Source organism: Lygodium microphyllum, chromosome 29 (genome assembly GCF_053477565.2).
Source record: "Lygodium microphyllum isolate KBCC chromosome 29, Lygodium_microphyllum_v1.1.10, whole genome shotgun sequence".
NCBI classification, from domain to species: Eukaryota; Viridiplantae; Streptophyta; class Polypodiopsida; order Schizaeales; family Lygodiaceae; genus Lygodium; species Lygodium microphyllum.
In genome coordinates this window covers 110,247,454-110,270,597 of record NC_141163.1, presented here as the reverse complement: position 1 = coordinate 110,270,597, position 23,144 = coordinate 110,247,454, and the positions used below count along the sequence as shown (strand labels likewise).

At 42.4% G+C, this 23,144-nt stretch overlaps 1 protein-coding gene across 1 annotated transcript in view; it reads left to right on the top strand.

Moving 5' to 3' along the window:
• Window positions 1-3,756, top strand: part of LOC148011015 (callose synthase 11-like) — a 32,797-nt gene extending 29,041 nt beyond the window's left edge. The window contains exon 5 of the transcript XR_015689462.1: window positions 3,594-3,756. The gene's annotated coding sequence lies outside the window, so the exon portion shown is untranslated. The remainder of the gene's footprint in view (window positions 1-3,593) is intronic.
• Window positions 3,757-23,144: the final 19,388 nt, after the last annotated feature.

The following is a 23,144-nucleotide window of genomic DNA, read 5'->3' as shown; positions in this document are numbered from 1 at the left end:
CTAGATTATCAACCTTGTCCGTTAGCTCAGAAATAGTTTTTTGTGCCAATGTTAATGCTTCCTTTATTTCGTGCATTTATTTTGTAAATGTAAAAGATGCAGAATATAACCTCATGCAATAGCCAAGCATCCCATCACAACCATCTCCAACATACCTTATGAAGTTGTGAATATTGTAAAAAGGAGAATGCTTATCTGTAGAAGGGTCCAGAGGATAAATATTTCCATTCATCCATAAGTCTACATACTTCTTTCCTTGTAATCGCAACCTGTTGGCTTCATCCTTTTCCAACAATGCTCGATGATGTATACTCCTCCAAGATGAATAGACATGATCTAATTGAATAGTAAGTTTATACTTGTGTGGTGGGGTTGTGCTTGTATTGTTAGGTGTATTAGTAAACATTTTGGTAGGGAACCCTAAACAGAACAACAATATCATAGAGAAGGAAATAAAAACTACAGGAAAGAGAGGTGCAAAAAATGAACGTCAAGAAACACAAATGAGTAACGTCTTTTGGTGCAAAAATTCAAAAATACAAGATTTTGCAATTTTCAACAGAATAAGATTGAAAAGGTGACACTTAACGTCCATTAAAGATTGAAGATATTTAATACCCAACCTCTTAAATGAATCATATATTCTCTCATTAATCACATCCATGCAGCTAAATTTGGAGGGTTTTTCTTTTCTAAACCTCTTCTAATTAGCAACTTAATCATTTTCTTACAAGTGCCATTTTGAAATGTTTTTTGCCCTAATGTCTCAAAAAATGTCAGGTCACCAACACATGACTTGCTCTCTACAGGTGATAGCCCATAGCAAGTTGATATGTAATGTCATTCTACTCAGAGCCTAAAGGTTTGATGTTTGAGGCTCAGCCTTTGGATGACACTATTGCTACCACATTGGCCACCTCACTCTTGCCTTAGCAATGCATCTTGTCTTTGTTAACCCTATCTTTGTTGCCCATCTAAGTCTCTAACTTCTCTATTTGGCACGTGCCTCCTCTACCACTGTCTCTTGCTCTTCCTATGAGGATGATTCTACCACCTTCCATATCCTGGAATGAGACATGTCATTAGTAAGTCATCATGGGGCATTCCATTGCTAGATGACTATCATGTTGTAAGCATATCACTATCATTAGTATTCTGTTGCTAGATGATTGTCATGTTGTAGCGTATCACTATCATGGGAGTCCTAAATGAGAGTTTAAGGAGGAATTAGGATGATGACCCTAACTCATGGATGTCAAAAGGGACCCCCTAAAACCACATCCACAAATATTTTGTCCCTCTAATAAATAACTAGACCAAAGATTGCTTATCTTAACAAAATGAGGAAGGAAATACTTCTCTTAATCCACCTCTCAACAAAGGCCAGTGATGTCTGCATATCTAGTGGGCTAGTGGCAAGCATCGTGTTGGGCTACTCGAGGTGGCCACTATTGGGGGTAAAGGCACTTGTGCCTAGCCACTCGTGTACTAGTTACTTACTATGTATTAGTTACCCGTATACTTGTACACTGTACATAGCGGGTACCTATCATTGTCACTTTGTTCTTTATTCTTTCAGTGAAATTTGAATAAAGGGAAGACTAGTCACACATTGTGATTGTTGGAGTTCCCACATCTTCTCTCTCTCTCTCTCTCTCTCTCTCTCTCTCTCTCTCTCTCTCTCTCTCTTTCTCTTTCTCTCTCTCTTGCTCTTGTTTCTTCCACCATAACTCTTCTTTCGCTTCATTCTTCCACTTAAAGGCTTACTTCCTTTAACTGGTATTAAAGCCATCTTCCTCAAGAGCTCGCGAGTCCCAACTCGACATTCATCTTGTGGAGAATACCTTTAGTTCACAGTTTTCATGCTAGCCATGGCTTAGCTTAAAGTGGTGTGTATTGTTTCTTGCTTACTTCCTAGCTTGTTAAGGCATGTTCTGAAGCTTCGTTGAGCTCCCCTTGAGCCCTATTGACCTCAGCCACTTGAGCCCAAGATAGCAAGTACAATTTTTGCTGACTGGGATACCTCCTTTTTTTATCAGAGTTTCTTCATTCCATCTCATCTTAAGCTCTTGGCATTGCTCTTGACACTTGGCAACCTTGTGGACTCTTCCCCGGTATTGGTCTTGTGATTCTAGGCATCATTTGAAGCTCCTGGGATCAACCACCAGTGGCTCACAGTTTGTGAAAGTTTGTTGTAATATAGTTCAAGACAACACTTATCTCATTGTCTAGAGGTTACTTATGCTTCCCGGAATGTCTATTTGATGTTGGATCATTTGGGGATACTATACCAATGTATTAGAATGATACACTATTGGGCTAATTTGAGTACTTATTTGCTCAATTTCACAGAGGTCTTTTACTGTTGTAATAAGCACAATTGAATACTATTTTTTCAGAGAAACTTCATGCCTATTGCTTTTTTATGCTTACCAAGTACTTGGTATGTTGCACTGATGTCTATGGTTGATGCCACATACTTGGTTATGCTTTCAGAATGCTCTTGAGCTGAGATTGAATCTTCGAATTTTGACCTTGGTTGTCATTCATTATTATGTATGGTCATTGGGTGGATGCTACCATAAGAGCTTTGCAAGTTACTTGGACTGGATGCTCTCGCATACATGCTACTTGGATGTTGGATGTATGGATGTCTTCCATCTAATTTTTTGAGTTGTGTTTGCTCATTTAGCATTTGAATTTTATTCTAATGGGAGCTACTACTTGACACTTGGATGTTACATTAAGCATTTGGTTATGCAATTGAGCTTGAGGGTGGGTCTTATACTTGACTAAGTTATTTATGAATATATGTATGCATCACGTGGGTTCAAAATAAGGTATTTTTAAGATACAATTTTTCTAACTTTTTTACATACAAAAGGGTGTGATACAAAGGGGTTATTTACAAATTGAATAGAAAAGGGTTATGTTTTATTCAAGAAAAATTTACAGATAAGGATATTTATAAATAGGCCTTGAATGCACATGATGTAGAGGATAAATATATAGTAACTTTCCCAAGGTCTTATAGTGAGATTATGGGACTTGGTGATATGTACATACTCTCATCATGCTTTATGTACGTAGTTGATGCTTAGTGGGTTGATGTGACATTGCCTTTGGGCTGACACCTATCTTTGTCACATGGTTGTTAATGATGTATGTATCTTGATTGGCTATGTATTGAGCTTCCGTTACATTGCTTTGTCCATTGTGCCTTTGGTTAGTCTCTTTTATTTCTTGTGAGACCTACTCTATGCATGACACTTATGCCTATGGGATGTATCTCATTCTGGCACATTGATCTTTTAACAGTTCTTTGTACTAGTCGCATATTCACTCATTTCTAGTTGCAACTATTCCTTAGTAGTTGTAGTTTGTCATGTATTAGTGATAGCCCCTCTTTGGTATGGATTTCTTACTATTGTGCTTTATTTTTAGCATGTTGTAATTGCAGTTTATTGCACTGTTTGTACAAACAATCATCTCCATTTGACATTCTTTTGCATTGAACTTGTGGACAACTCATTACTTGATCAGTACCCCTTGTTTTAGCTTGATTTGGTAGTGGTTTTTGTATTGATTTGCAGGTTATTACAGTAACATGTTCTACCCTTTTATGCACTTGCTTGGTTCCATTATGGATGGTGGTTGTAATGATAGTGCTATATTTAATATTGACAAGTTGGATGGCACCAACTATAGCTATTGGAAGACCCAAATCTGTCAAGTTTTAGTGTAGAAAATGTAGATTAAGCCTTTGAAACATGAGGGTGTTAAGCCTGAATGTATTGATGTAGATGATTGGGTTGAACTAGATGAGCTATGTAAGTTTATGATCATATTGTCCCTCTCTAAACATGTTTTCTATAATGTTGTCTTTGATGGGTAGTCTGCATGGGACTTATGGGATAAAATTCGCAATGTCTCAAATGTATTAGTTAAAAGCAACTCATGGACTTCTATGTTAGCCCACTTAAATGAGTTCCATTCTATTTTCAGCCATTTGTCTTCACATGGGATTGAATTCGAGAGTAATCGTCCTTTGGTCCTCTTGGTTACATTGCTTGAATCGTGGGATACATTTTGTACTACTATGTATGTAAATATGTATACTGATGGGCTAAAATTGCAAGATGTAGAGGATGCACTCTTGAATGAATAGGTTAACATAAATAATATCGATGCTTCCCACACCTCTTATGCTTTGATAGTTAGAGGTAATAATAGTAGGAGTGGTAAATATGACCGCTATGTGAGAGACTCTCAATACTCTTGTTCTCAGTCATATGGATAGTCTCGCAATAAGTCTTATGGCCGTAAGTGCTCATTGACTTATCATTACTGTGGAAAAGCAAGATATATTCTGCCATGGTGTCATAAAATGTGTGAGAACAAGCACAAGGAAAAGGGCAAGGGTAAAGTACATTATAAAAATGATGATCATAGCATTGTTCTTAGCAAGTCTAGCATTAATATTGAAGAGATTAATATCGTTTAGAGTGATTTTGATGATGATTTCATACTTGCAGCTTCTATTGATACTTTGTCAGGATATACTCAGTATTAGTTGATAGATTCAAGGGCTTTTTTTCATGTGACCCCTCATAGAGAGTAATTTCACTCCTATCGCAGTATGACTAAATTTGTCTGTTTGGGTAATGACCTAGCATTAGAGATAGTTGATATTGGTGATGTCGAGCTACAGTTTGGCTCAGGTAGCACATTTAGATAGTTGGTATTGGTAATGTCTAGTTGTAGTTTGGTTCAAGTAACATGTTCACTCTTCACGATGTATGTCATATACCAACTCTCATAAAGAGCCTTATCTTTGCTGCTGGCACTTTGGATGATGCAGTCTATGTTATCTCCTTTGGTGATTTCTCATGGAAGATTATCAATGGAAATCTTATTGTTGCATGTAGTATTAAGTCTAATACTCTCTACCCCTTCCTTGGATCTGGGTCAGTTGACCATTTTTTGGCAATGGATGTAGTTCCACATGTATCTCTTTGGCATCATCACCTTGGGTACATGTCTTTGAAATGAATGAAAATGCTTATCTGTTTGTAGTATCTTTTGCCTCCTGATTATAAATGTTTTGAATCTTGTGATCATTGTTTATATGGTAGGAAAATACATAATACGTATAAAAATTCTAGTATGATACGCATTGATTAGCCTTTGGCTCTAGTTCATTCGAATGTATGTGGTCCCATGCCTTGCAAGTCATTAAGAGGCGTGAAGTATTTTGTTACATTCATTGATGACTATACGCATAAGGTTTAGGAATACCTTGTTAAGCAAAAATTAAGAAGTCTTGGCTACATTTTAGCATTGGCTAGTTTTGCTTGAGTACTAGTTTGGTATAGGCTGAAATGCCTAAGGTCAGATAATGGGGATAAGTATATCTCTAAAGCCTTTGAGCAATTTTATGACAAGAGGGGTATTATTAAGCATTAGTTGACTGCCCCATACACCCCACCCTAGAATGGTATGATTGAGCGCATGAATAGGACAATTCAGGAGTGAGTCCATAGTATGCTTAGTTAGGTAGGCTTACCACAGTGTTTTTGGACTGAGGTAGTTACTACTTCTGTACACTCGATTGATTAGTTTCCATATACTCCTCTCGACTATCAAGTTGTAAAGGAGATATGGCATGAAAAACCTCCATCCTATAGTCGTTTTTGGTGTCTTTGGTTGTGAGGCTTTTATCCATATATCCAAGGACAAGCACAATAAGTTGGATCCTAAATCTGTGAAACACATCTTTCTTAGTTATGGAGATGTAGGTGAGATGGGCTATTGCCTATGGGATTCGTATGCTTGGAAGGTTATCTACAACCATGATGTTGTTTTCCATGAGAGGAAAATGCATAAGCATACTGAGCATGCCATTGAGGTGTGTAGGGTGATATTTTAGGAGGAGTCTCTTACTACTATATAGTGAGCTAGAGAGCTTGCAGCAGCGGCTCATGCACTAGTGGCATAGGTCCTTGATGCTCCATAGGATGTACATACTCCACAACATATTTTGAGACGGTCTACTAGAGATACATGACAACTTGAGCATTTTACATCCTCTGTGGATTATGTTATGGTGACAAATACTAATGAGTCTCTTACTTATGATGAGGCATGTTAACCCTCAAACGAATGAAGGTGGAAAATCCGAAAAATCTAAAGCAGAAGACAAAGGCCAAGGCAAAGCGAAACGAAAGACAAAGACACACAAGGAGAAAAGTCCTAAATAAGGGAGAAAGGTGCACAAGGAAAAGCGCAAGTCAATACTTTTGTAAAAGAGCGCAAGCGTATCATGATTTAATTTAAGGAGCGCTGGGCTCTCACCCGTGCAATTTGTAAATGTAGACGGGCGGTGGAAAGGAAGCTAGAAAGATATAAGGATAATGGAAAAAAGGGCCTAGGCCACGGCTGGCCATGTAAAAAAGGGGATAAGGGGATGACCGCCCAAAAGGGATTTAGGGTTTTGTATATAAAGTTGAAAAGTGAATGAGAAGCTCATTCTTGTGTGTGGCCAAAAGTGGCTCTCTTCTTTTTCTTCTTCTTGTTCTTGCTTGCTTGAGCTTGTGCTTGAGAGAGGGAGTGTGAGAGTGTGAGGGAGTGAGTGTGTGAGGGTGAGGAAATGGGGAGGAGAAGCTCTCCATCTTCTCCTCTCTTCTTCTCTTCTCTTCTCTTCTCTTGTCTTTCTCGCGACGATGGAGCTTGGAGCATGGAGCTTGAGGATGGAGCTTGCTTGAGGCATGCACTTGGATCATGGAGCTACCGGAGTGCGCGGGAGAGGAGGTAACTCGATTGGCACAAAGGTAAGCTCACTACACCTGTAGATATGGCTGGTGCGTTGGCTATGTGAGAGGTAGCCATCAGTGCTCAGCTTGGAACGCTTGAACAATATGCCGTCCATGGGGAGTGAGTGTGTGAGGGTGAGGGACCGGGGAGGAGAAGCTCTCCATCTTCTCCTCTCTTCTTCTCTTCTCTTCTCTTCTCTTGTCTTGCTCGCGTCGATGGAGCTTGGAGCGTGGAGCTTGAGGATGGAGCTTGCTTGAGGTATGCACTTGGATCGTGGAGCTATCAGAGTGTGCGAGATATGAGGTAACTCGATCGGCATGGAGGTAAGCTCACTATACCTGTAGATATGGCTGTCGCGTCGGTTATGTGAGAGGTAGCCATTAGTGCTCGGTTTGGGACGCTTGAACAATAAGCGGTCCGTGGGTCTTGGCGGTTGAGCGAAAGCTCCCACAAGGCCATGCATAGAGGTGATAGTTACTCTTGGAAGAGGGCCATGTAATTAGAGTATGACTCATTGTAGAAAAATCATATGTGGGATTTGGTTTCTTTGCCTAGTGAAAAGTGTGCTTTTCCATGCAACTGGGTGTATAAGTTGAAAAGTATCCTTGGACACCCCAAGCCAACATATAAGGCTAGATTGGTTGCTAAGGATTTTAAGTAGAAGCATGGTGTGGACTTCGATGAAGTTTTTTCTCCTCTTGTGAAGATGACTACTCTACGCTTGGTATTGGCTTTGCTTGCTTAGCTTGACTTGGATCTTTATCAGATGGATGCCAAGACGAATTTTTTTCATGGGGACTTACATGATGAGATTTACATGGAGCAACCTAAGGGCTTTGCAGAACCTAGCTATTAACTGGTAGACGAATGTTAACCCTCAAACGAACGAAGGTGGAAAATCCGGAAAAGCTAAAGCAGAAGACAAAGACAAAGGCAAAGGCAAAGAGAAACGAAAGACAAAGACACACAAGGCAAAGACGCACAAGGAGAAGAGTCCTAAATAAGGGAGAAATGTGCACAAGGAAAAGCGCAAGTCAAAACTTTTGTAAAAGAGCGCAAGCGCATCATGGTTTAATTCAAGGAGCGTCGGGCTCTCACCCGTGCAATTTATAAATGTAGACGGGCGGTGGAAAGGAAGCTAGGAAGATAGAAGGACAATGGGAAAAAGGGCCTAGGCTATGGTCGGCCATGTAAAAAAGGGGAAAAGGGGATGACCGCCCAAAAGGGATTTAGGATTTTGTATATAAAGTTGAAAAGTGAATGAGAAGCTCATTCTTGTGTGTGGCCAAAAGTAGCTCTCCTCTTCTTTTTCTTCTTCTTCTTGTTCTTGCTTGCTTGAGCTTGTGCTTGAGAGAGGGAGTGTGAGAGTGTGAGGGAGTGAGGGTGAGGGACCGAGGAGGAGAAGCTCTCCATCTTTTCCTCTCTTCTTCTCTTCTCTTCTCTTCTCTTGTGTTGCTCGCGGCAATGGAGCTTGGAGCGTCGAGCTTGAGGATGGAGCTTGCTTGAAGCTTGCACTTGGATCGTGGAGCTACCGGAGTGCGCGGGAGAGGAGGTAACTCGAATGGCACGGAGGTAAGCTCACTACACCCGTAGATATGGATGGCGCGTTGGCTATGTGAGAGGTAGCCATTAGTGCTCGGCTTGGAACGCTTGAAACAATAAGCAGTCCGAGGGTCTTGGCGGTTGAGCGAAAGCTCCCATATTTTGGTTCCATTGGCGGGACCAACAGATTCAAGCCTTGAGCGCTTGCGCGCTTCGAATTGAGCATCAAATCAGACCAACCCAAAATCGGATGTCCGATTCTGATAATTGGACTCTTGAAAATTGGACATCTAAGAATCGGACAGAAAACTGTCAAAATCGGACAGGGATCTAGAACGCAAATTTTGATGCATCTAAACCCCGAGATTGACCCCAAAGGCTACGTAGAGCTAAAGGCACATCACAGATCCATCACTGGGCTAAAATTTAGAGTACGTAGTTCAAAATTTAGCTATAAACGGTCCTCCAAATTGCACATAGTGTTTACCGTAACGGCCTTGCAGGCCGGGGGGGACTACCTCCCTCAGACCCCCGCAGAGGGGGCTTTGCCCCCTCCGCACCTCCCCCAAGTAGGTTGGAGAGAAAACACGCGCCGTGACAGGTCCTCCAAATTGGACCCTAGTGTAGTAATGGCTCTACACGAGCATGGATTCTCACTTGCAAAAGAGCAACCAAAAGCCCATACCCAAATAGAGAGAAACAGAGGCCCTAGAACATCAATGGGCCAATCTAGCCATCAAGGGCAAAAAGGCCACACCACGAGAACACAAAGACATTGTGTTCATACCATGTCTAGTCAGAGTGAAATGCAACATCAGCAAGCTGCAAATGCCAAGATGACTAGACATGACACTCTTGACGAGAGATGTACCTTGAGCAACACTGCATAGACAACCCAAGACATTGGTGGAGAATCCACGTCTGGTCATGCAAGTGGGGACTCAAGGGCATCTGTCAGAAGGCTTAAATTTATAAGCCAGGACCCAGAAGATGAAGACATAGTACCACCTGCTTATCTTAGGGTCAAACTCACCGTGAAAAGAGAGCATACTATCGATGCTTTGATTGATGAAGGAGCAAATTTTAACATCTTGACCTATGAATCATGGACCCTACTAGGCCAATCAGAGCTCACACCGACTAGTGCAACTCTTAGCCCTTGTGGGGGACACCCACAAGCACTCATACAGAAGTGCAAAATCCTTGCGACAATTGAAACATAAAGCTTGCCTATCCTATTTCATGTTCCTCCAAATAGTGCTAGCTGCGGGAAAGAAACCCTCCTAGGAAGACCCTTCAAAAGGGCGACCAAGTGTGAGGCTAACTATGTAGCACAGAGGATACACCTGACACTACCGGGTGTGAGGATAGTCACAACCTTTAGCAAGGGTGACCTCATCAAATCTCAAGGGAAAGGCAAGGAAGGTGCTAACGAAATAGTCAAGCCTACTAACGAGAGCAAGGACTTGTTGGAAAAACTGATAGAAGCACAGGTCGAACAACGAGAACCAGTGAGTGAGGCCAGGCCTGAGAAAAGAAGGTCAAGTGACAATGCCAAGGACGAGCTCTGGACTTATAAATATCGTAGAAGACCCCAAAAGAAGCCCAAACCTTATAGACGTAGGCATCGATGGAGAGTCAATGCAACGTTGCGATGGATATCCAAAGCGTTGCTACGTGCTCAAGGCTATTATGCAGGAAACCGATGGATTTAGGTACCAAAACCCCCTGTTAAACCTCCTTTGTCGACTGAAGGCCAGGACGTATCAAGAGCAAAGAAGCGTAGGAGGAGATCTAAACAAAAAACCAAGCCCCAAGTCAAAACAGTGGAGTGACCGAGCCCCTCATGGTCGAAATCAAGAAACCCAATGAGACCAATTGGAGGGTAGATCCTCAGCCTAGTGTGCTTGACAAGCAGACATCAGATGTAATCGTTGAGGATACTCAAAAGCCACTAGTGCCCAAGGAGCCTTTGATTCCCCAAGAGGATAGTAGGCATCATAGGCACAACATTGCTCATGGCAAGGTTAAATGCTTAACAAAGCAAATAGCAAAATCATCTAACAGCCATGAGCAAATCTCCAAGCCAGTGTCAAAGCCACTTAGGAGTCCCAAGTCTCCTACACCCTCTTCCCCTAAACGGACACAGGAAGCACAACAGTCGTCAAGGGCGGCTGCTCAATCCCAATCTCCATCTCCATCTAAGCTTCCAGATGTCCAAGAGGTGGGACATGACACCATCTGTAGCTCTCGGCCCAAGGATATGCCTATGCAACCTAAGGTGACTAGATCAACTCATGCTCGATCTACATAGGTGAATGTTCAAATGGAAACAAAAGATATGACCACTTCTAATTGCCTTAGGGACTTGACACCGCAATCCACCAAGGGTAGCTAGCCCACTAAACTAGTTGCTACTACTTCCAATCAGGGATCACAGCAGTCACAACCCTTGGCCGTGACAATGCCCCTTGTGGAATGTGTCCTTAATAGTTTACCTGTGGAAGAGGTGTCGCAACCAACTTTCTTGACAACTCTAGCACTTTCAAAGTGCCTAGAGCCTAAGCTGGAGGAGTTAAACATAAGGGAGATAACTGAAGAGCTAGACTCCCCGAAAAGGGAGGCAGTTGTGCCCTCACAGCCTGGTAAAGCTATTCAGCAGGCCACAGCTATGTCCCATAAGGACACACTAGAGAGAGAGAATGCTGAGGCCCAACCAAGCACGTCAACGGTTGATCTAGTCCAGGGTCCTGAGTCGCTGTTAGATGCACCTACGTTGACTAAGAAAAAGAGGAGAAAGTAGAGAAAGCAACAACAATTGTAGGTGGCTGTGGACCCCAAGAACATTGAGACAAAGAGCGCCGGAGAGCCGATGAATAAAGCATCGAGTCCATCCACCAATGAACCCGTTAATGCCTCTCCTAATAGCGATGAACCCTCAGACACATCCGTGTGCTCTAAAAAACCAAAGCAACCGTTGCCATCAACAGTTGCTTGCAACACTCTATCCACTAACAATAGAACTCGCATTGATCAATCAAGAGTGGATACAACGTCATCACAACAGGGTGACAAATCTATACCAGTCACATCCAAGAAGAACCATGACAAAATAGCAGCAAAACCTCAAGAGAAACGTGAGAACCCCAAGAGCATAAGAAATCCTTGCGTTGACCAATCTTGCTCATCTAGGCCTGAGCCCCCAGCCATGCTAAAGCCTAAGGAAACTCTTAGAACTTTGCATGAGATAGCAACCAAGCAAGCCATCGTTGAACATAGAAGTGTCACAGAATGCTTAACTGAGTTGGATGCTAAGCTCAAAGTGGTCACACGTGTCTACATCCTTGCGGACATGGGCACAATCCCGAAGGAGCAGCTTGGAGATTACTTGCCCTTTCCTCTATCATGGGAAGAGCAAGAACATCTTAACAAGCACTACGACAGGCTCCTGCATGAATGCATGCGACTCATCTCTGACGAGGAGGCTGACGAGCTGCACTTAATCGTCATGCTTAATGAAGTGCTCTGTCGACCGAATCTTGTAGACATAGAGCAACTAAAGCGACTGTCAACAGGCCAGAGTCAATTTGAGCAGCATTGGTGCGAAAGCCGCGTTGTAATGGTCGAACTAGGGGCTCAGATCATGACAGTCTCAGAGGAGCGATTGGCCAAATGGCGGTCTCAAAGAGACCCAACCTATGTGGCACCAACTTCCCTTCGAGTGCTGACTACCATTCGAGGTATGGACTTAGTTGGAACTAGCCAAGAGAACGCTATGGTTGATAAGGTTCTCACTGAGGAGGAGTTACATATAGCCAGTAGACTCGGACAAGGTTCCATGCTACTCGATATGGCAAAATATCTATCGGTATTAAGTAAGCTGCCACGAATACTAGATGCATGTGCCACGCTCTGGTACAACCCCGAGTTCTACACTTGGTTCTTATCCTCGTGAAGTGACATGGATTCATAAATATGTATATAAATAAATACTGATTTTTGTGTCACTGTGTATAAACAATGTCAACACACACAAGCAATGATAGTCAAGCGCAGGGAGAAGAGGTGGGTCTGACAAACTAAGCTCCTCAAGTCCTCCTCTCATTATGCATTTAAAAGCCGTGTGACCATCCCCACCTCCAAGTGAAGGGCATGCAACCCACATTACCGCCATAAGAAGCCTTGACCAACAACTCTGATGGTGTAGACAGGGTGTAGTCCCTTTCTATACACCTTCCCTTTTTGGTCTATCCTTTCGAGGATGTGCCCTGTCCCACTCCATGAAAACCAGTCCACACAACTTAGCATAAGCCAATATCTACTAATGACTGGAGCCAAAACGAACATCATCATGGGGGCCATCCCTCTACAACAAACACTGCATGCCTCACCCCTCCCCTTCTTGTCATATGCGCTTGGTAAACCATACTAAAATCCATTCCATGCGAATAGTTGTATCCTGTATCAAGGTCTAACCCTTGGTTCACACCTTGCAGGTCCCCCTACGAGGAAAACATGGAGAGCCTAGGGCAGCTGGCTTGCAAAGATGCTCTCCACTGTCGACGGGAACATGCAACACACGCCCCTCCGCTGGTGCGCTATGTGCCCACCCTCAAGAGGTATGCAAAGAAGCGAGGCCCTAAGCGACACCATCTCGGATGAAGGCGGAAGAACCCCTGAGCCAAGAAAGTCGAGGCTCGAAGCAATGCACAGCATGTGGCAACACCAGCGGCACAAACCCCCAACGTACACTCGGGCACTGGATGCTCAAGGGCAGAAAGGGCAACCAGGGATAGGGCAGAATTTAATGAATTGTTTAAAGACATTCTGGAAACGGTAGCGGCCTGGGACTACAGCATTCATGTCCCGGACGACATGTTCCCTACCCAGCCTCACGGGAGCCTCGCACTAGCACCGCCCCAATTGCCTAGCCAACCGGACTCACCCCGCCTTGTACATATCGACTAAATCCCTATGATGTGCAAGTAGCTCGACAAGTTAGCATGCCAGAACATTTTGTTTTTTGATTAGTAAAGGGACAAGATCCCCACTTGTATACATTCTCGTTACTTCTTGTTAATGTATGCAACCTTAACAAGCAATGAAATAGGCATCCCAATAGACATCATAGAATTTTGAAAAATTATATCTTATCATGATTGCATTTGTTTGATGCACTTAACACGAGCGAGCATGCACTCTCATGAAGTGAAAGTGGATGCAGGATAATACAGGTCCTTGTGCGAAAGTGTTCAATGCTCGATCACCGCAAGACCATTGACCCCACAAAGAGCCGCGACAAAGCCACGCTGCCAAAAGCAAAAATCACCATTGTTGACCGCTCACATCGCATGGCCCAAAGCATATTCATAGGCTACGCTCTCTTTCTGGGTCAAGCTCTATAGTTGGCTCACGGCAGTCGTTACCTCAATTGTACCAACATCGTGTGTGTCGCAAGGCGGTTTGCAATATCCCAAGTGTATCCCCCCATCTCAACAATTGCTTCTCTAACAACGAGGCTAGGGCACAATCATCACTGTAATATCCATTTCCTGAGCCTTCCAAGCTTAACATTTTCCAACCCAGAATAGAATGAAAAAAAAAAAGAAACGAACAAAAAGATAAGAAGCACCCATGATCACAGCACAGCACCTAGGGGTCCTCAAATTAGGTACGTCCAGTGATCTTGGTCAACTGGCTCCGTCCCTAGTCCCCTAGCCCTTTACCATCACCCACAATTGTTCAGGGCACATCAAGGGCAGGACATACCTGGGGAGCTTGTCTCGCCTATGGTTAGACCTGTCACCCTGACCCACTTGCACAAATCTCTCTTGCATCTGCCTTAGTACCATTGCAATCAGTGGTGATAAGCACCGTACGATTGGCCATGAAAAGTACACGGTACTCATCAAGCAAGTCCAATAGTTTCCAGCTAAAAGTGCGGTGTCCCTGTATTCAATTATGCTATGTCGTGCAGTCACAATGCAAAGGATATCTCATATACCTTCACATGTACTTCTTCTCCACATGGACAACTTTGCTTCATCCATGCATTGTTATGAGAAACTAGCCCGCGGTCTTCTAACTACGTAATATCTAAGTATGCACGAGCACTCACATAATATTTGCACCAAAGTATATCCACAGTTTGGGTCCTCAAGTGCAGGACAATACTCCAGGCTTGCTTAGAGTTCGACTTATCTCCCAAACTAATCAAAATATGTCTTGTGCACAATAAGAAGACTAGCACTACCCCTTAAGGAGAGATCACATGCAAGGTTTTCCAATTGCAGGTATAAGGCGTTGTTCGCTCTTCATCAACACTCAACTCTGAATTCCTATCCTTATGACCCTGTAAGCCTGCCAAGAATCGTCATGTGCAGAATCCCCAACAAACCAACACTTGTGCTGGCCATCAATGCAATCCCCAACAAAGAATAGCCCTACCACCAACTCCAACAACCTTCCACCAGCCACCTTGGCCACCAACAGGCCCCCAGGACCTTCTGCCACACCACCACCAACACTCCTCCACGGAAACCACAGGCGTCCTTGTCACAAAGACAAAGACAAATGCCAAAGCAAAGACAAAGACAAAGGTGGAAAATCTGGAAAAGCTAAAGCAGAAGACAAAGACAAAGGCCAAGGCAAAGAGAAACAGAAGACAAAGACGCACAAGGAGAAGAGTCCTAAATAAGGGAGAAAGGCGCATAAGGAAAAGCGCAAGTCAAAACTTTTGTAAAAGAGTGCAAGCGCATCATGGTTTAATTCAAGGAGCGCGGGGCTCTCACCCGTGCAATTTGTAAATGTAGACGGGCGGTGGAAAGGAAGCTAGGACGATAGAAGGACAATGGGAAAAAGGGCCTAGGCTATGGCCGGCCATGTAAAAAAGGGAAAAAGGGTATGACCGCCCAAAAGGGATTTAGGATTTTGTATATAAAGTTGAAAAGTGAAGGAGAAGCTCATTCTTGTGTGTGGCCAAAAGTAGCTCTCCTCTTCTTCTTCTTCTTCTTCTTGTTCTTCCTTGCTTGAGCTTGTGCTTGAGAGAGGGAGTGTGAGAGTCTGAGGGAGTGAGGGTGAGGGACCGAGGAGGAGAAACTCTCCATCTTCTCCTCTCTTCTTCTCTTCTCTTCTCTTCTCTTGTGTTGCTCGTGGCAATGGAGTTTGGAGCGTGGAGCTTGAGGATGGAGCTTGCTTGAAGCTTGCACTTGGATCGTGGAGCTACCGGAGTGCGTGGGAGAGGAGGTAACTAGAACGGCACGGAGGTAAGCTTACTACACCCGTAGATATGGATAGCGCATCGGCTATGTGAGAGGTAGCCATTAGTGCTCGGCTTGGAACGCTTGAAACAATAAGCGGTTCGAGGGTCTTGGCAGTTGAGCAAAAGCTCCCACAACAAACAAGGTGGAAAATTTGGAAATGCTAAAGTAGAGGCCAAAGGCCAAGGAAAAGTGAAACGGAAGAAAAATGTGCACAAGGGAAATCTAAAAACACAAGAAGCGCAGAAAAGTTTTAAATAAGGGAGAAAGGCGCACAAGGAAAAGCGCAAGTCTACTTTTGTAAAAGAGTGCAAGCGCATCATGATTTAATTTAAGGAGCGCCGGGCTCTCACCCTCTCACCCATGCAATTTGTAAAGGTAGATGGGCAGTAGGAAGAAAGCTAGGAAGATACGAGGACAATCGGAAAAAGGGTCTAGGCCACGGCCGGCCATGTAAAAAAGGGGATAAGGGGATGACCGCCCAAAAGGAATTTAGGGTTTTGTATATAAAGTTGAAAAGTGAATGAGAAGCTCATTCTTGTGTGTGGCCAAAAGTGGCTCTCCTCTTCTTTTTCTTCTTCTTCTTGCTTGCTTGAGCTTGTGCTTGAGAGAGGGAGTGTGAGAGTGTGAGGAAGTGAGTGTGTGAGAGTGAGGGACCGAGGAGGAGAACCTCTCCATATTCTCCTCTCTTTTTCTCTTCTCTTCTCTTCTCTTATCTTGCTCGCGGCAATGGAGCTTGGAGCATGGAGCTTGAGGATGGAGCTTGTTTGAATATTACACTTGGATCGTGGAGCTACCGGAGTGTGCAGGAGAGGAGGTAACTCGATTGGCATGGATGTAAGCTCACTACACCCGTAGATATGGATGGCGTGTCAGCTATGTGAGAGGTAGCCATTAGTGCTCGGCTTGGAACGCTTGAAACAATAAGCGGTCCGTGGGTCTTGGTGGTTGAGTGAAAGCTCCCACACTAGCGAGGACCACCTAGTATGCATATTGAAGAGCCTTTATGGCCTTAAGTAGGCACCTAGGGAATTTGTACCACAAGTCTAATACTTTTATTCCTTCATAGGGATATTCCCATAGTGATATGGATCCTTGTTTACACGCGAAGAATGCTCATGATGACAGCCTTATGATTTTGATCCTCTATGTTGATGATGTGTTGATTGTTGGGAGTGCTCATGATGAGATAGATGCCTTGAAAGGTTAGCTCACGAAGAGCTTTGAAATGAAGGACATGGGACATGTCTCACATATTCTTGGGATGTGCATTATGCATGATAGCTGTGAGGGACTCCTTTACTTGTCATAGGAGGAGTACATCCAGAATCTACATGATGTTAAGCCTATTGGTTTTCATTTACCTTCTCATGTAATGTCAGGCTGAATTTTTGCAATCTGATGAGCAAAAGGCCGAGATGGCCAAGATCCCTTATGCATCCACAGTGGGAAGTTTGATGTATGCCATGGTAGCCACTTGTCTTGACATAGCATTTGTAGTGGGAGTTGTGGTAAGTGTTGCATAGAGTAGGCCATGGAAAGGGGAGGGTTGCGTTGTGAACAAGAGGAGAAGCATGTGGAATAACATGAGGGAAGTAAGAGGAGGTGAGAGCAATCAACAACATGGATAGTATATACAAAGAGAGTAAGAGGAAATACTTTGCCATAGGTGCATGGGTAGAGAAGAGCATGAGAGGCAATTGGAATCTAGGCCTCTATAAAGAAAACCAAGGCTCACTCATGCACATAATCATGTGACACACTCTTGGACTAAAGACCTTAGACTCCCATTACACATAGAGGAAACGAGGCTAGTGGAGGTTTCAAATACTCGCTATCCTTGTGATCATGCCTGACTTCAAGGACTGTATTGGGCAATAGAAAAACTAAAAGGCCACAAGATTACTCCTTGCGATTGGGAGTAATTGCACTAACTTATGTCTCTACTAATAGGAATCGCCAAGGCACAAGTGTCTGTGGGGGAGTATGGAAGGGCACATGGGGTCAATACGTGGTAGTGGGATCACCCCACTCTCCCCATTGACACAAGGGGAGACTACTTGGTAGTGGTATTCCCCCACTACTAATAGGTGCCATCGAGCCCTTTAGGTGACTATCTACACATCCATTGTTGTGGGGTGCTAGCACAGGATATTGTAGTGGAGGTTTAGCCTGTCTGCAATTTGGAGGTTTGGCATATCTACATGATGACTTGTAATGAGTCTATGTTCACACCTAGGGCTAATGGGGGGAGGGAAACCCCACTCCCCCTATTAGCCCCTTGGTCTCACCTAGGATTAGTGGGGTTTCCTTTGCCCCACCCTCAACCCAGTAGCATGCTATAAATACCTAGTGCTAATGCAATGCTTAAAGTGTTAAATAAATCATATTCCTTTCTTTTTCACTATCTTAGATTGACCTTACAGTAGCAGGCAATCATCTTTCTTTCTTTTTGGTTCAGATGTTTGTTTTTCTTTGCATTCTCTTCCCTTCCCCCACAATGCAACCAAAATGCTAGTGGGGGGGAGGGAAGCCTTGCTGCTAGCCCAAGAACCCTTGGCATGACCCAGCTATAAAACCTCCATTGGCATGTATGACTCCTTCCTTATCTTGGATGGTCCCTATCTTGCTGACAAATGGTGGGTGGCACATAGACGAACTGGACGACACATAGATGGTGTCTTTTTTGGCAAGTGCCACACTCTTTTTGGGCTGGCCACCTTTTGTCAAGTAGCACCCATTTGGCTGGGTAATTTCCTGGGTAATTTCCTATCATTGGATGGCTCCTTCAGTTGACTACCCGATTCACCTCCTCTATGCACCTACTTCTACCCGCCTATCCTCGTTCTTTTGGGCATATGAGTGATGTGCCTCACCCTCAGGAAGACAAGCCTTGTTCTAATTTGTGACTATTTCAGGCTAGTGGAGTCTTGTTTACACGACCAAATTTTTTTTGGCCTCATCTTGATCAAACCATCCTTCCAATGAACTATTGACCATGACATTGGGTAGGTGATGTCAAATAATCAATGTAGCCTTGGTCCACCATGTGGACCCTTGGGACCTCCTGTGCATTATTTAACAAGGCCACGTGTAGATCTGGCAAGGCCCCCTTGCTTAAGGCATATCATGATTCTAACTTGCAAACAATAAAGCATGTTGAAAACCACCATCCTCAGAAGAAGCCCCCAAAATCACCAAAGATCTAAACTGAATCCGCCAAGTTGGAAAACAGGGCTAAAGTAGAAGATGAAGAATTGTAGCTGTGAACCAAAACCGAAGCACCTCTAAGCTTGAAAACAAACCCTAATAAGAACAAAGTTAGGCCATGGTGAGAGAATCTCAAGCCAATTAGATAGAATAGTCATAAAGAAGATAGGTGATATGTGTTGAGAAATAGACAAATGATATATGCTCCAGGAAGAGATGTCTTGAATCCCATATGCACAGTGAGGAGAGTGGGACAAGAAATTTTCTATAAAGCATTGTACTTGACTATCACTTTCATAATAATGAATACAATATCATGATGGTTTCCTCTTTCAGTTAGTGTCATTGTCAGTCCAATACACAAGATTTTATTTATGAGTCCAAGTTTCCATCTTGGAACCTAATTCACTTGTGTAATAGTTGTTTAATCATTGTCCATGTCAACATGAATTTAGTCTTCATCTTCCAACCTCCATAGCTCCTGCCATGCTCTAGATCTAACATTTTAACATGGTATCAGAGCTCAACTGAGCATGGCCAGCTTCTCACTCTACTTCTCAAGCTCCCTTTCACTTTTTCCCAACTTGGTATCAGCTCAAGACTTCATTTCCTACTCCAGCTCTACCTTCACCTTCACTGGAGCTTTCATGGCTACCATGGATAGCAGTACCATGTCTGCTTGTAGCACCTAGATCTCTCTCCACAGTCAATATCTCTACACAATTTCTTTTGGAGACCTTTTCCTATGCTTAGGGCACACCATCCTATCACTTCACACATCAACATTGCATACTGCAGAAGTCGGCATTGTTGAAATTCTTCCTCGTTGTCCTGAACTCTGCCCCTATTGGTCGTACGACTGCCATCATCTCCACGTTGCGTGATCTGTGCTACCACCATAGGGCTTTAGTAGCCCCCCAAGTGGGATAACCTCACCCAAGAGGGTTCCCCAAAATACTATATTTGTTGATCACAATCTAAGAAACCCTAATTGTCATCTCTGTGGGCAGGTATCACACTAAATTAGCAAATCAAGAAGAAGATCAAGCATCAACATTTGACATTGAGCTCCAAGATAGTATTTTTTTAATACTCATATAGTGTTGTTAAATACTAATCATCTTGTGTCTCTTGACACATTGAAGTACAACTCTTTTGCTGGCTAATTTGCTACTGATTAGAAATGGCAGAGCTAAAAAAAAAAAAAGTTCAATGGAGAAGGCTTCCATGCCTGGAAGGAAAAGACCATGTACCACCTCATGAGGAAAGACCTCTAGGATCTCTTTGAAGATGATGAAGGTGATGCAGATGGTGGGAAAGAAGATTCAAAAAGCGAGATCCTTGCAGTAGCTCCACCAAAAACCAAAGAAAAGAAGATGATGAATAACAAGGCACTAGGCATCATTGCTTGGGGACTACGTGATGATGTGCTACATCATATCTCTAGCATCAGAGATGCTAGAACTGCTTGGGAGGAACTTTGGTACCCAAGCAAAGAATTCAAAGGTAAAATTACTCATGAAGTTTTATAAATGAGATATAAAAGATAGTACTTCCATGACCATACACATTAACAAGTTCAAGAGCCTAAAAACCCAACTTGCAACTCTTAAGAAGAATATTGATGAAGATGAAGCAATAGGCATATTGCTTGCAAGTGTAAATAAGGATCCATATGAGAATCTTGTGTCCACCCTAAGTAATGTTCCAAGTCTCTCACTTAAAGATATTGATCACTCACTACTTGATGGAGAAAACAAAGCCTCAGTGGCGTAGTGCCTATGGACATTGAAAGACCCTATTCTAAATAAAAGGTAGATTATGGATTGTGCCCATGGGAGTTGGACATGGGTATCAAAGTGTTTGGTTATGGGTTTTGGTGTCAGGGGTGGAACACCAGATTGCGTTGCACCTTGGAGAAGGTGTGAATAAATACATTATTGTTGCTATCTTTTAAATATTGTTCTTATCTTTGTGTTTGTGAAAAAGTTACATGAATGAATATGGTGTTAACAGAAGTACTTAAGGAAGTTGTTTTTGTATGTTACATTAACCCTACTAGGTAATTTAGTAATCAAGAAACCACGTTTAAAATGGGAAACAAAAGGGCATATCCTCAACGGATTTATCCTATGGTTGGGTTCGATGAGCCGAGAGTTTCCTTTAAAAGCATTGGAATTAGGAGATTTTAGTTAAGCCCTAGATTTAGGGGGCGAGGGTGAGACTTAGCCTCATAAGCAGAGGGGTCAACGTGTTAACTCCCCCTCATTTCTCACTCTCTTTGAACCAAGTGTGACACGGATTTGCTTTGGTTTGAACTAATTTGGAAAAGCAACTACTCAAATCAATGCTTGATGAACTATTAGGTGACCAAGGTATTATCCAAGAGCCTTCAATTCAAGGTGACCCTTGTGGATATGGAGTAGAGTTTCCCCTAAAAGGTAGATCAAGCGAGCCTAGGCAACAATACTACAATATTCAAAGGGAATTCTAAACAGTGTCACCCAGGACTACCAAATTGTGCCATCAAGGGCTTGTTTGACAAGCACATTGTAGCTGTTCAAGTTGGTATTAGTTGTGCCTTACCCTGCTATAGCATGGACAACAAAGGGGAAATGGCGATGGATTCTCCTAAACAATCACATACAACTTTATGATGATCCTTGGTATTGGAGAAGGTCTGTTCTACCTTTTCTTTTGTGGTTTTCTTCAACTTTTCCTTAAGTTAACACAACTTTTCAAAGACCAATGAAATTAAATGTCATAATTTAATTATTTATGCTTTAGTCCATTAAATTTAGGCATCCTAACCTAAACATTTGATTTGCATCCAAATTTAATAAATAAATATGAAACTTGAGCTCAAATTCTTTTTTATTAATTAATTAATATTTGATTTTTAGCACAACTAGTCCAATTTTTTAGACTTAGCATCAGTGAGTGTCAAGCTATGTCATATGTCACCCAAAATACAAGCCAATTAGATGTTTCTTTTTACAATTACATAAGATGATGAGATGTTGCTAAAAAAACTTTAGAAAGTTCTAAAAGGATAGAGGTTCTAGAAGGGTATGGAACATTTTGGAAGGTTGAAGGATGACTAGGAAGGTTTTAGGAGAAGCTAGAAGGCTTTAGAAGTCTATGGGTGATAGATGAATCTAAAAGTCTTGGTAGATTCTAGAAAGGTTGGAGGGTATTAGAAAATTATGGGAAGTCTCTAAGAGGTTCATGAAGTCTCTTTGCTCTAGTATACATATGGATTCTTAGGGTGCAAGCCCTTCAACCTTGCCAACATGTTATGAGTGCAATGACAAGATTTGTGTATAGATCCCATAGAAGGTGAAGAGGATCCAACAGAGAATGTAAGATGAGAACAAGATTGAATACAAATATATGTTTCTTAATTATAAGATTTATATACAAGATTATATGCAAGTCAAAACCCAAATATAAGCCATGGTTGTAGTGGAAACAAGAGTTAGAAGAGGGCTTACGACATAATAGCCTCACAACTAGTATTGGCAAGAGTAAGGGGGACCTTTATTTATACTATAACAACAAAGAGACTTCATGAACTTCTTAGAGACTTTCAAGAATCTTCTATCCAACCCTTTGTAGAATCTTCAAGATCTCTTTGAACCCTTGAGAGAGTTTTAGAGTCGTGTAGTACATTCCAATTCCAAAACCTTCTCAAGACTTCTAGAGTCTTTAAGATTCTTCAAGAATCTTCTAGAACCTAACAATATCTTCCACATCTTTCTAGAATATTCTAGAATCTTCAAGATCCTTTTAGAACTTTTCAGAGTTTTTGGAAACGTGTGACCATCTTCTATATCCTTCCAAGGTAAGCCCTATTTGAGTTCTTGTCTCATACTCCAATCATGGCCTATATTGGAGTCTGGTCTTGTATATATTGTTGTACATCAACCTTGTAATCAAGAAATATAAGGTTGTATTCAATCATATTATCATCTTATGTTCCCATAAAGTTATAATATTCTACTGTTGTGGGATCTGCACACAAGCAACAATTCTTGTTGTTGCCAACTTCTTATCACACTCATAATGTCACCTCCCTATGACATATCCCATTCTTGAAGTATGGTAAGCATCATCGATTGAACCTAAATATGAGTAACACACAACAACCATAGAAAGACAATACATGTGACCAAGTGACCCAGACAACATTTGCAATTCATATAACCACAAGAAGACACACCCCTATACTCCAAAAATAGAAAAAAGAAACGACTTCTTAAATAAATAATTAAAACACTTATTCATTTTGGTACTTAGAGTTGAACTAATAAGAACTCA